At 38.4% G+C, this 12,940-nt stretch overlaps 1 protein-coding gene across 1 annotated transcript in view; it reads left to right on the plus strand.

Annotated features, from left to right (window-relative positions):
- The window catches only part of LOC134493463 (protein eyes shut homolog), a 529,249-nt gene that overhangs the window by 182,848 nt on the left and 333,461 nt on the right, over positions 1–12,940 (plus strand). The gene's annotated exons all lie outside the window — the stretch shown is intronic.

A 12,940-nucleotide genomic window follows, 5' to 3' on the forward strand; every position in this document is an offset into this window, starting at 1 on the left:
AATATTTTGTTGATTATTGGTCTGGGCATTTGTTGTCTCTCTAAACATATCTTGCTTCAGGTTTCATTCACTTTCTTAGCTCCCAGCTTCTTTAATGTGGCCAGCTATAAACTTTAATTTCACTTCCTCTTGTGGTAGTTCAGGTAAACTCTCGGGATTCTTTATATGGGTTCAAGGATGATCAGTCCATGAGCATGCTCTCTTGAATCACATTTTACTTTTACATTCTGTACATCAGGAGTGAAGTCTTTCTACATTACGATGAATGAATTATATGTGCCAAGTTTACATTGACAAGCACTGATTTACTGAGTTTAAGACTACAGGGTGGAGGTGGAGGCTATAAATACCATTTCTAGTGTGTCTCTTTGTTGTGTTGTATTTCACTTTGCCAGTCTGCTTCTGCTCCTTCTGATAATTAACTAAGAGTATGGCCAAAAAACTGAAACTCTGGTAAAGCTAAGTCCTGACACTGTTGAACAGGTTCTTCCTGGAAGGGGCCAAGCTTGACAAGTCATGACACTAGTACTCCCAAAAAATCAGAAGCAGAAAAACTACACCATTGCACAGAGAAAGTCAACATTCATTCTTCCAAATTCTGCCCCAAAGAAGTCAAGCTTTGAGAGTATGCTTGAATGGGTCTTTTTGGGAAGAGTGAGCTTTGCCAAACAGCTATGCCAGCTCTCTTGGTGCCCCAGAAACATCTACTGATAAGAAACAACAAAACATAAACTTCTGGCACCACAGAAAATAAAGTGAAAATTAATAACTTATTTTTAAAACTCTTCTGAAAAGTTGGATTTTTCCACTGAAGCAGGGACTGCCATGGTTCTGCCAAATTCTGCATAGGATCTTTGCTAGATATTAGACAATTTACAGGCTTCCAGAATTGACTTTTCCTCAGCCCTGCTATCTCTGCCCTCAGCTGTATAGGGAACTAGTTCAAAGGTAAATTGTGATTAAACAGCCTTTAAGCTGTTTGAATGAAACTTGGTGGGGTTAACATCCTCTAAAAGTTCTATCACCTCCACTATTGTCATACCATTCTGCCAAACAATAAAACACCTTCAGTCAATTTGCAGTGTCCCCATTATAATCTATGGACAAAACTTTTTTTTTCCTTTTTAATCAAATTGGCTCAAATTAGGTTGCCCTAAAATTTCAAATCACAAACTTGTTCTCTCCAATGTGGATGGAATCAAAGCTGATTATATAGAGATATAGATATAGATGATATAGATAGGTGTGTAAATATTCTGATTCAAAATGGAAAAGGTACTTCAGAGAGGATGTGAATGCACTTGCTTCACCTGTTGGCAATTCTTTAAAGAACCCACAACTTTCCCTGGATTCAAATGGTAACTAGGGAGTTCCAGAAAAATATATTTGAGCTAAGGAGACTGTGTGACAAGGTTATTATATTGTATGTCTCCTCTTTAGTATCCCCTCCATCTCAAATCTAAGTAGATCCAATGCACACATATGCAGAGAGAAAAACTGAGAAAAATAGAAGTACACAAACCACCAGGAAAATGAGCGTTCCCCTATGTTCATGGAACAGCTTCATTTGAGTCTATTAGGTTGTGAAGAGTGGTGGTAAGCTCAGGATGGCAAGGAAGAGGTTCTTATGCTCCCCATATGTTACTCCCAATGTGCTAAATGCAAAAAAAGACATGCAACGTACCACAGATTATACAATTTACATGGTGGCAGATTATTTCATTGTCAGTATCTTGCACTGTTTGACAGGGCAGTGCATAGTCCACTGAGGCATTAATGGGATCCACAACCTTAGAAATCGTTATTTTGCTTTTGAATTGACTAGCACTTAAGTAACCACTTGCACTGCCCACTAAAATCGTATTTAATGTTATTGAGGGTATATCTGCATTAATGGGACTTGAGTTTCATTTCTCTAACTGAAATCTGCAGTATTTTAAAGCATTATACTCTTATGTTTTTCCTTGAGTCTTCAGGCATTGTTCAAACCCCACAGAAAATAAAAAGATGTGAAAAGAAAATTATTATTCTCCCATGGCATTTTTCAAGCTAGCCTTATAAGTTTCTTTGATTTCCCCCTTCTATTCCTTTACTATACAATGCTTCAATTATGTGTTAATAAATGAAAATAAATGTGAACCTTTTGTAGTTGTGTCAGAATATTTTCTTCTTAATAAGGAAAATTGTCAAAACAAGAAGCAGCATTGGACTATTTCAACCTTTAATATTTTAGTTGCTCACAATCATTTACAATAAAGTCTTTGATTAAATAATGTATGAGGAGAGCTTAACTTTATTCCATTAATATTAATAAATACTTATATAGCAGCAAGCAAACAACCAGGCTTCAAAGAGTTGTTTCTTTCCATTTTCAGCTGAGACCTGACCTAGATTGTTAGGTTGGAGAATGCTGTCAACATCAATACAGAATTGTGATTCTAGTTTCTATGAAGCAGCTTGATGATCCACTATGTTGCTTGAATATAGTAAATGGAATACTCCAAATAATGCATTTCCCTCCTTTCTAATTATTACTTCATACAGAAATTGGCCAAAATATTTATTTGTTCAACCATACCACCAAGTGCTTATCTAATTGTATATGCATCTGAGGCTTCTTGGGCATTCAGGATCTCTAATACAGGATTCTTATAAGGAAGGGTGCTTTTATTCACTGCAACATCAAGCACATTGAACCATTTCCCAGCCTTCTTCTTTGCCCTTATGCAGAGGAGAACCAATGAAGTGTCCAGTTCTAGAAACTGTATTAGTAGAATGATTGACAGTCTATTAGTACCCTCCCATGAGTTGATACAGACTCTCTCAGACTTGGCATTAGTGCCAGGATTCTCACTTAGGTATTAGAAATACTAGATTTATAAACCTGGAAAGTCCTGCTTTTCTGGATTAGTATGAAGTAAACATTTCTCTTTTATAGTAATGGGAAGGGTTGTAGTTTAGTGGTAGCATATAACTGGCATGCCTGAACTCCCAGTTCTAACCCCTGGCATGCCCCTCTGGAAACTAGAGACCCATTCTAGTAAAAGCTGCCATGTAGCATATTTGGCAAAATTTATCCTGATATAATCTACATTCTGAGACTTGGATCACAGCATCTTATGCCCAGACATGCACATACTTCCTTTATAGTTTTGCTTAGAAACAATATTGTTGAATCCACAGACTCACCAGAAATTGAGCCTGATTTGAAAGAGACTAGCATTTTATATGGACAAAGGGCATATTCTAGGCTCCTTAGAATGACTCAGACTTAGTTCCTAACCATGAACTAAGATGGAGTTCATGGTTGGAGAAAGTGGTCCTCTGCTACATTATTTGATGTGGTAATATCAAAGTACCTTCAAAGCCTTTGCTTCTCCCTAAGTACAGAGAATGCTAGGGGTGAAATTGCTGGATCAAAACACCATTTCCTGGAAGAAACCAGGTGAGCTTTGACGCTGGTATAGTAAAATTCATGTCAGATTTTTAAAAACTGAAATTAAATCAAGAAAATGTCATGAGCCCTAAGGATGGCAATTTCTCCACTGAGGAGTTCCCATAATTTCTCCTCTCAAGGATTGTTAACATTTTTAGTAACAATTTGAGATGGATAAGGATGCTCTCTTAATTTGTTTTAAACTAAACAACTTTTTTTCCTACACATTGCTGCATTTTTTTTTAATTTATAGAAAAATATTTTCCTTTTAATTAAATTTTCAAGTACCTGCTATTTCTGAGACATGTAAGATAGCATGGGTAGAATCTGGTTTCACATTTTTCACAGGTATGATTCCCCCACCCGGCTGGCCCTAGGAGACAACAGCAGCTTTAGGGAACAGCAGGATAGTTCTCCCATTCTACCCTCAGCATTTTGAAGAAATAATTTACACACTCAGTAGGAAGTAGAAAAGGTAACCTACAGTCCAAATCTTCAGATTGCAGTGCATTCTTGAAATCTGAGATGCGTTTCTGGTTTGTGCTGAAGCAATTTAACTACAACTCTCCAGCAAGAAAGACCTTTAACTCTTGAGCAATAGTTTAGTTATAGATATTATAAGGGTTTGTTTCACTATTCAAAACAGTGTTTATACTAGTTACTACACTTGCTACCTTTCTAATCTGACTTTTCTCAAACAGCTGTAGGCAGAACACGGGGCTTTTTCTCCATTGCCACCATGTTGTGTCTTCACAAGAGCCCTGTGAGAAAAATTAGGCTGAAATAAGATGGCAACCTGATGTCAAACACTGAGCAGAGAGCTGAACTTGAGTCTACCTAATTCTACTACTATGGGGAAAAAAAAAAGATGAGACACAAAGTGGTAAATTATTAGTTAATTGCCTCTGCCCATTTCATTATTATGTATTTATTAATTGAATTTATATCCCATGTTTTCTCTAAGAATTCAAGGATGTCCCTCTAAATTTTATTCCCACAAGCTCCCTCTGTGAGTTGGGTAGAGCTGAGATAAAGGGATGTCCTTAAAGTTACTGAGTATGGACTTGAATTTGCATATTCACAATCCAAGTTCTTAATTTTTTTAATCTTTTTATTTATTTATTTATATTTCAAATTTCTGTCACCTCCCATCTCCCCCCAAAGGGGGACAATAACTCAAGGCAGCAAACACTCCTTCTTCCTCCTATCTTCCCCACAACAGCAACAACCCTGTGAGGTGAGTTGGGCTGAGACGGAGTGACTGGCCCAAGGTCACCCAGCCAGCTTTCATTCCTATGGCGGGACTAGAACTCACAGACTCCTGGTTTCTAGCCTGGCACCCAAAGGGGGACTTGTTGCAGTAAACTGGCTATGAGAGGACACTGAATGAGCTAAATTTTTACTAAATTCTGAAAGCAGGTAGATTGTAATACATTGATGATGTCAGAAAATAAGTACCTACCTGAATAGTAAAGTAAAGCAAAGGAAACATTTGTATTGTAGGATAAAATATTGCTAATATGGAAATTATGTTGTAATGAATGAGAATATTGGTACTGATAAAGAACTACATACTGCAAGTTGTCTGATGCAACTCGAAGTAAAACATATAGATTTTAAATACAGACAATGTTCTCCTCATGCCAGAAGGACACAATATGCTTATTACACAATATGCTTTAAATTTTTACCTTTGATTAGTTAAACACTGTTTTTTTTCTCTTCCTCTTAGCACATCTCCACATCCCAGCATTAAATACATACCTATTGCAAGTTTCTGGTTTTGGTTTTGGTTTTAAGTGGATGTTTCACAAAAAAGCAGAAGAAAAACATAACTATACAGGTAGTCCTCTCTTGCCAACTGCCTTGTTTAGCAACCGTTTGAAGTCATGACGATTGGAAAAAAAACTGCTTTGCAGCCAATCCTCACATTTACAACTGTTGCAGCATCCTGTGTTCATGTGACTGCCATTCACATGCTTCACAACCAGTTTACAACAAGCAGAATTAATGGAGAACATGGAAGTGAAATCACAAGTCACAGTCATCTGATGTCTCACTTAATGACCATGGTGATTCTCTAAACGACAGAAGCAATGTGATGTTGTAAGTCCAGTGTGGTCACGTGATATTTTCGCTTGGTGACTGTGGCATTTAATGACAGTTACCTGTCACAATTGTGGTCAGTAAGCGAGGGCTATCTGTATAGTGTGTGTCTGTGTGTGTGTATGAGTGTGTGTATATATGTGTGTGTGTTTGTGTAAATTATTAAGAAATTATTCTGCTGTATGATTTTATATGATGAGCAAGAGCCAATAAAACAGGCCCAATTATTTCATATTTGGAAAGTGTGGAAACCAAGCTGAATTTTTTAAGTCTTGTATTTCTAAGTCAAATTAGTATATGTAACCGGATGATTTCTTAATGAAGACTCATTGGCCTCACCTATATATCAATGTGGACAAATAATACACAAATCTCCCTTCAAAAAACATAACATGCAAAATCCCAAGAAAATAGTGCATTTCAATTTGAGCCATTTCCTGTGAAAATATAGCTCTTTGGATCTTTGCATTTTCCTACATTTTGCATTTTCCATACTAAGCAGACCCTTCTCACTGCATTGGATGAGACCAGCAAGACAATTTATTTCCTGGTCATGATAGTGTTGAATAAAAACCTCTAATTATCACAGTCTCTTCTAAGGTCTGATGTAAAATAGCAGCAGCAGCAGCCACAACACTTTTGAGATTTATGGATTTGTTGATATTATGTGTTATTCTCTTACGTTTCTATGAATCTTGCTTTGAGGTCATTTCTTTTCTCAAATCCTTATGAAGATTGTTTCATCACTAAAACAGGTTCTTTGAATTGACATGACATCTAGCTTCTAATTTAACTTTGTGTAATAAAAGTGTATTTGAAATTCTATATGCACCATTGCACTAATGCTAATTAGACCTTTACATGCCCTTTCACTCCTGAGTCTATTCCTCATTGTTATGAATCATATTATGGAAACTGAAAGAAATCAGTGAAACAATGCTTATCATGCAGGCATTAAGTTGCAGGCTGCCATTAATCTTTCTGTTACTGAACGTGACATTTAACCTTATCAAGCTTCCTCTCTCAACTCCAAGGACAGACTTCTTGTTGCCAAAATCATGCCCATTTTAATGACAGATCAACATATATAGCAGTATATACAGATCTGGGAGCCTCGGACAGTTGTGCTTTGCAAATCATATTGAGGCTGTAGTAATGAAAGTCAAGGAACTTGGTGAAAAAAATGGGTCGAAGATTAAATATAGAGAAGACCAAACAAATGACAACAGGTACAGCAACCAGCCTTAGAACTGACAGAGAAAGTGTTGTCTTTTAGGAATGACTAGCAACAGTAAAGGAATCAGGAGTTAAGAAATATATCACAGGCTAGCAATTGGTAGGGAAGCAACGAAAGCCTTGAGAAAGATATTGAGATACTGTGACATGTCTTTGCCTATAAAGATTAGCGTCATGCAGGAAATGGTTTTCCTATGACACTCCGTGAAGCAAAAGCTGGATACTGAAAAAGATGAATAGGAAAAATATTATAATATTTTTATTGAGCATTTTAGGAAAGGAATAGAAAGAGAAAAAAGGATACAAGACAAAAAAGGGGAAAAGGCAAAAAGGCAAAAAAGAGGAAAAATATATGCAAAGTGGAAAAACAAGGAATTTATACACATCATAAAAATAGAATAAAATTTCCAATATTTAATTAAATCATTTGAAGTAACAGAATATACTATATCATGTTTAACACTACCAATCATTGTTAAAATTCAAGTAAGATATGAATATCAGTAGCAATAATCAGTGCAGTATAAATCATAAAATTAAGAATTACAGGAATTTCATCTGAATATTTAAAGGCCTTATGTTAAGAGAAGCCAATAGAAAGAGTATTGACTCTTTCGAACTTTGATGTTGGAGAAGACTCCTGATAATATCATGAGAGCTAAGAAAACAAACAAAAGGGCCATAGAACAAATCAATCCAGAGTTCTCTCTTGAGGCACAAATGACCAGGCTCAAATTGTGACATTGGGCACATCATGCAAAGATCAAAGCCTCTTGAGAAGTATATCATGCTGGGAAAGATGGAAGGAAAAAGAAGAAGATGGTAATCAGCAGCAAGGTGGTTAGGGCTTGACCTAAGTGGCAACGGAGGCACTGTTGAAAGACTGAAAGGCCAGACTGGGAACAAATCATCCTGGAGAAGGTCTCTCTATATTAAGAGTTGACACAAACTTGATGGCATATACTAAATCAATCAATCAATCAACATCAGAATAGTTAAGATATTAGCATCCCCCCAATGATATGAACATTCTGTCAAAATAATCCTAATATATTTTTAAACTAAATCTCCATACAAAAAATAAACTGACTTTGGCAGCTTTGGAAGCTGAAATGGATTAACTAATAATATATCTGCATTTTTTCAACCATCATGAAAAAAATGGTACATTTGAGTTGATTGCTGGTAAGTTTTAGCCAAATTTAGAAATATTGGTTCCATCTAATTGTGTTAGGAGTAAAAGACAAAGCCCTTTACCCCCTTTTAAAACCTTGAATCAATCAAGAATCCCTCCTGAATCTCTCAACAATCAAAACATGGGATTAACTGTTAGTTCAAGATCCTTTCTGCCTGATTGTGGACAATTATTCCTTTGGACTATAGCATTATAAAACTTAGCCTCTATAAATAAAGCCCACCTAACAATGTGTATGAAAGATTTTTTTTTCTTTTTTCTTACCCTACTTTCTAAGCCATAAAAGGGTTAGAAAGTAGGATAAGAAGCACTCTTCTAACTTCTGCCCAGCAAATAGAATATGACTAGCCAGTTGAAAAACTTGGGCTGCTCTTTGCTAACTCAGTTTGTACAAATTACTGCTAATCAAGATTTTAGTGAAAGTTGAAAGCTTCCATTTTATCAGCAGCAAGTTTTGGGTACGTATATTTGACAACTTCAGCAAAGGATCATTACCTTGTTGTGGTGCTGGAGCTTGAGCACCTCAATGATGCCATGAGCTAAACCGTGAAGGGCCACCCAAGACGGGAAGGTCATGACAGAGAGGTCAGACAAAATGCGATCCCTGGGGAAGGTAATGGCAACCCACCCCAGTATTCTTGCCGTGAAAACTAAATGGATCAGTACAACCAGAGATATGTCGGTATACCATCGGAAGATGAGACCCCCAGGTCGGAAGATGGTCAAAATGCTACTGGGGAGGAACAGAGGATGAGCTCAACTAGCCCCAGACGTGATGACGCAGCTAGCTCAAAGCCGAAAGGACGGCTAGCGGCCGACGGTGTTGGTGGTGAACGGCGAATCCGATGTTCTAAGGATCAACACACCATTGGAACCTGGAATGTAAGATCTAGGAGCCAGGGCAAATTGGATGTGGTTATTGGTGAGATGACAAGATTAAAGATAGACATTCTGGGCGTCAGTGAACTGAAATGGACTGGAATGGGCCACTTCACATCAAATGACCACCAGATCTACTACTGTGGACAAGAGGACCACAGAAGAAATGGAGTAGCCTTCATAATTAATAGTAAAGTGGCTAAAGCAGTGCTTGGATACAACCCAAAAAACGACAGAATGATCTCAATTCGAATTCAGGGCAAGACATCTAACATCACAGTGATCCAAATATACGCCCCAACCACAAATGCTGAAGAAGCTGAAGTAGAGCAGTTCTATGAGGATCTGTAGCACCTACTGGACAACACGCCTAAAAGAGATGTTATTTTCATCACAGGAGACTGGAATGCTAAGGTGGGCAGTCAAATGACACCTCGAATTACAGGTAAGTATGGCCTGGGAGAACAAAATGAAGCAGGACATAGGCTGATAGAATTTTGCCAAGACAATTCACTCTGCATAACAAACACTCTCTTCCAACAACCTAAGAGACGGCTTTATACATGGACTTCACCAGATGGACAACACCGAAATCAGATTGACTACATCCTTTGCAGCCAAAGGTGGCGGACATCTGTACAGTCGGTAAAAACAAGGCCTGGAGCTGACTGTAGTTCCGATCATGAACATCTTCTTGCACAATTTAGGATCAGACTAAAGAGATTAGGGAAGACCCACAGATCAGCTAGATATGAGCTCACTAATATTTCTAAGGAATATGCAGTGGAGGTGAAGAATCGATTTAAGGGACTGGACTTAGTAGATAGGGTCCCGGAAGAACTCTGGACAGAAGTTGGCAGCATTGTTCAGGAGGCGGCAACAAAATACATCCCAAAGACAGGGAAAACCAAGAAGGCAAAATGGCTGTCTGCTGAGACACTACAAGTAGCCCAAGAAAGAAGGAAAGAAAAAGGCAACAGTGATAGGGGGAGATATGCCCAATTAAATGCAAAATTCCAGAGGTTAGCCAGAAGAGATAAGGAATTATTTTTAAACAAGCAATGCGCGGAAGTGGAAGAAGACAATAGAATAGGAAGGACAAGAGACCTCTTCCAGAAAATTAGAAACATCGGAGGTAAATTCCAGGCAAAAATGGGTATGATCAAAAACAAAGATGGCAAGGACCTAACAGAAGAAGAAGAGATCAAGAAAAGGTGGCAAGAATATACAGAAGACCTGTATAGGAAGGATAACAATATCGGGGATAGCTTTGACGGTGTGGTCAGTGAGCTAGAGCCAGACATCCTGAAGAGTGAGGTCGAGTGGGCATTAAGAAGCATTGCTAATAACAAGGCAGCAGGAGACGACGGCATCCCAGCTGAACTGTTCAAAATCTTGCAAGATGATGCTGTCAAGGTAATGCATGCTATATGCCAGCAAATTTGGAAAACACAAGAATGGCCATCAGATTGGAAAAAATCAACTTATATCCCCATACCAAAAAAGGGAAACACTAAAGAATGTTCAAACTATCGAACAGTGGCACTCATTTTGCATGCCAGTAAGGTAATGCTCAAGATCCTGCAAGGTAGACTTCAGCAGTTCATGGAGCAAGAATTGCCAGATGTACAAGCTGGGTTTAGAAAAGGCAGAGGAACTAGGGACCAAATTGCCAATATCCGCTGGATAATGGAAAAAGCCAGGGAGTTTCAGAAAAACATCTATTTCTGTTTTATTGACTATTCTAAAGCCTTTGACTGTGTGGACCATAACAAATTGTGGCAAGTTCTTAGTGGTATGGGGATACCAAGTCATCTTGTATGCCTCCTGAAGAATCTGTATAACGACCAAGTAGCAACAGTAAGAACAGACCACGGAACAACGGACTGGTTTAAGATTGGGAAAGGAGTACGGCAGGGCTGTATACTCTCACCCTACCTATTCAACTTGTATGCAGAACACATCATGCAACAAGCTGGCCTTGAGGAATCCAAGGCTGGAGTTAAAATCTCTGGAAGAAACATTAACAATCTCACATATGCAGATGATACCACTTTGATGGCTGAAAGTGAAGAGGAACTGAGGAGCCTTATGATGAAGGTGAAAGAAGAAAGTGCAAAAGCTGGCTTGCAGCCAAACCTCAAAAAAACCAAGATTATGGCAACCAGCTTGATTGATAACTGGCAAATAGAGGGAGAAAACGTAGAAGCAGTGAAAGACTTTGTATTCCTAGGTGCAAAGATTACTGCAGTCAGGAAATCAGAAGACGCTTAATCCTTGGGAGAAGAGCAATGACCAATCTCGATAAAATAGTGAAGAGCAGAGACATCACACTGACAACAAAGGCCCGCATAGTTAAAGCAATGGTGTTCCCTGTAGTAACATATGGCTGCGAGAGCTGGACCATAAGGAAGGCTGAGCGAAGGAAGATTGATGCTTTTGAACTGTGGTGTTGGAGGAAAATTCTGAGAGTGCCTTGGACTGCCAGAAGATCCAACCAGTCCATCCTCCAGGAAATAAAGCCAGACTGCTCACTTGAGGGAATGATATTAAAGGCAAAACTGAAATACTTTGGCCACATAATGAGAAGACAGGACACCCTGGAGAAGATGCTGATGCTAGGGAGAGTGGAAGGCAAAAGGAAGAGGGGCCGACCAAGGGCAAGATGGATGGATGATATTCTAGAGGTGACGGACTTGTCCCTGGGGGAGCTGGGGGTGTTGACGACCGACAGGAAGCTCTGGCGTGGGCTGGTCCATGAAGTCACGAAGAGTCGGAAGCGACTAAACGAATAAACAACAACATATTTGACAAGGAAGCAATAAATACCTTTTTGTACTGTACACTCTTACAGTGATTGATTGCAGTAACAGCAAATGTAAGTCCTTTAAAAAGCCTGCTATATTCTGTTCTTGGTGTTTTGGCTATTATACTTTAAAACAATTCTATATCCATACTTTCAGGACTGCACTTATTCTCCTCTATTTGTACAGCTATCACCACAAAACACCCCTACTTTCTCTTCTGGTCTCCATAGCAATTGTTTCTATGGCAATCATAGTATCTAGTGAATGCAGTTTTTATTCATGTAGTACAACATGTGAAGAGGAGATACTGACAAGTGCTTAATTTTTTTTGCATTTCCCTCTTCAGGAATTCAGGCAAGTGAAGGGAGGCAAAACTGAATGAAGAAAAGAAAGCTTTTGTTTATTTATTTTTTCCCCTAAGCAGGAATTCTGTTCAAAATGCCGGCCAACCAGATGAATAGATTATAGCAAATGCATTCCGTAAGGCTCAACTAGGAAAAGAAATGGCAAAAAAGGAATGGTGTTACAGTTGCCAGACTTCTTTTGATAGATAGATAGATAGATAGATAGATAGATAGATAGATAGATAGATGATATAAATATAAATATAGATATAGATATAGATAGGATGGATAGATATACTGTAGATAGATATAGATTGGATGGATGGATGGATGGATGGATGGATGGATGGATGGATAGATGATAGATAGATAGATAGATAGATAGATAGATAGAATATAGGTGGTAAATTCATCCCCCAACAGTTATCAGTTTAGCTGTTCAGTGTTCCTGAATCTGCTATTTTATGTCAGCTGGAAACTTCTTACTAGCCTTCTTGAGCTCCAAACTGAAACAGATAGGCTTTCCCTACCTCCTTCCACACACATTAAAATTGCAAGAGACATTATATTTCAGCTCCCACTTACTGAAATGGAGATAAATTCTAAGATGAAGTTCTAATAAATTAACTCATAGTTGGAACTCATGCAGCAAAAATTGTTCTGGCCTTACAAACAGCATGCAAAATTGGGCATAATAATTTATTTATTAACAGTTATCCTATATTTTTTATATTTTTGTTCCTTCAAATCAGGTATTTGTTTACCCCTGGCAACTGCCTGGGCAAGTCCCAGCAGTTTTCTTGGCAAGGTTTTTCAGAAATGGTTTGCCATTGCCTCCTTCCTAGGGCTGAAAGAGAGAGAGACTGGCCCAAGGTCCCCCAGCTGGCTTTGTGCCTAAGCTGGGACTAGAACTCACACTCTCCTGGTTTCTAGTCTG

Source organism: Candoia aspera, chromosome 1 (genome assembly GCF_035149785.1).
Source record: "Candoia aspera isolate rCanAsp1 chromosome 1, rCanAsp1.hap2, whole genome shotgun sequence".
Lineage (NCBI taxonomy): Eukaryota > Metazoa > Chordata > Lepidosauria > Squamata > Boidae > Candoia > Candoia aspera.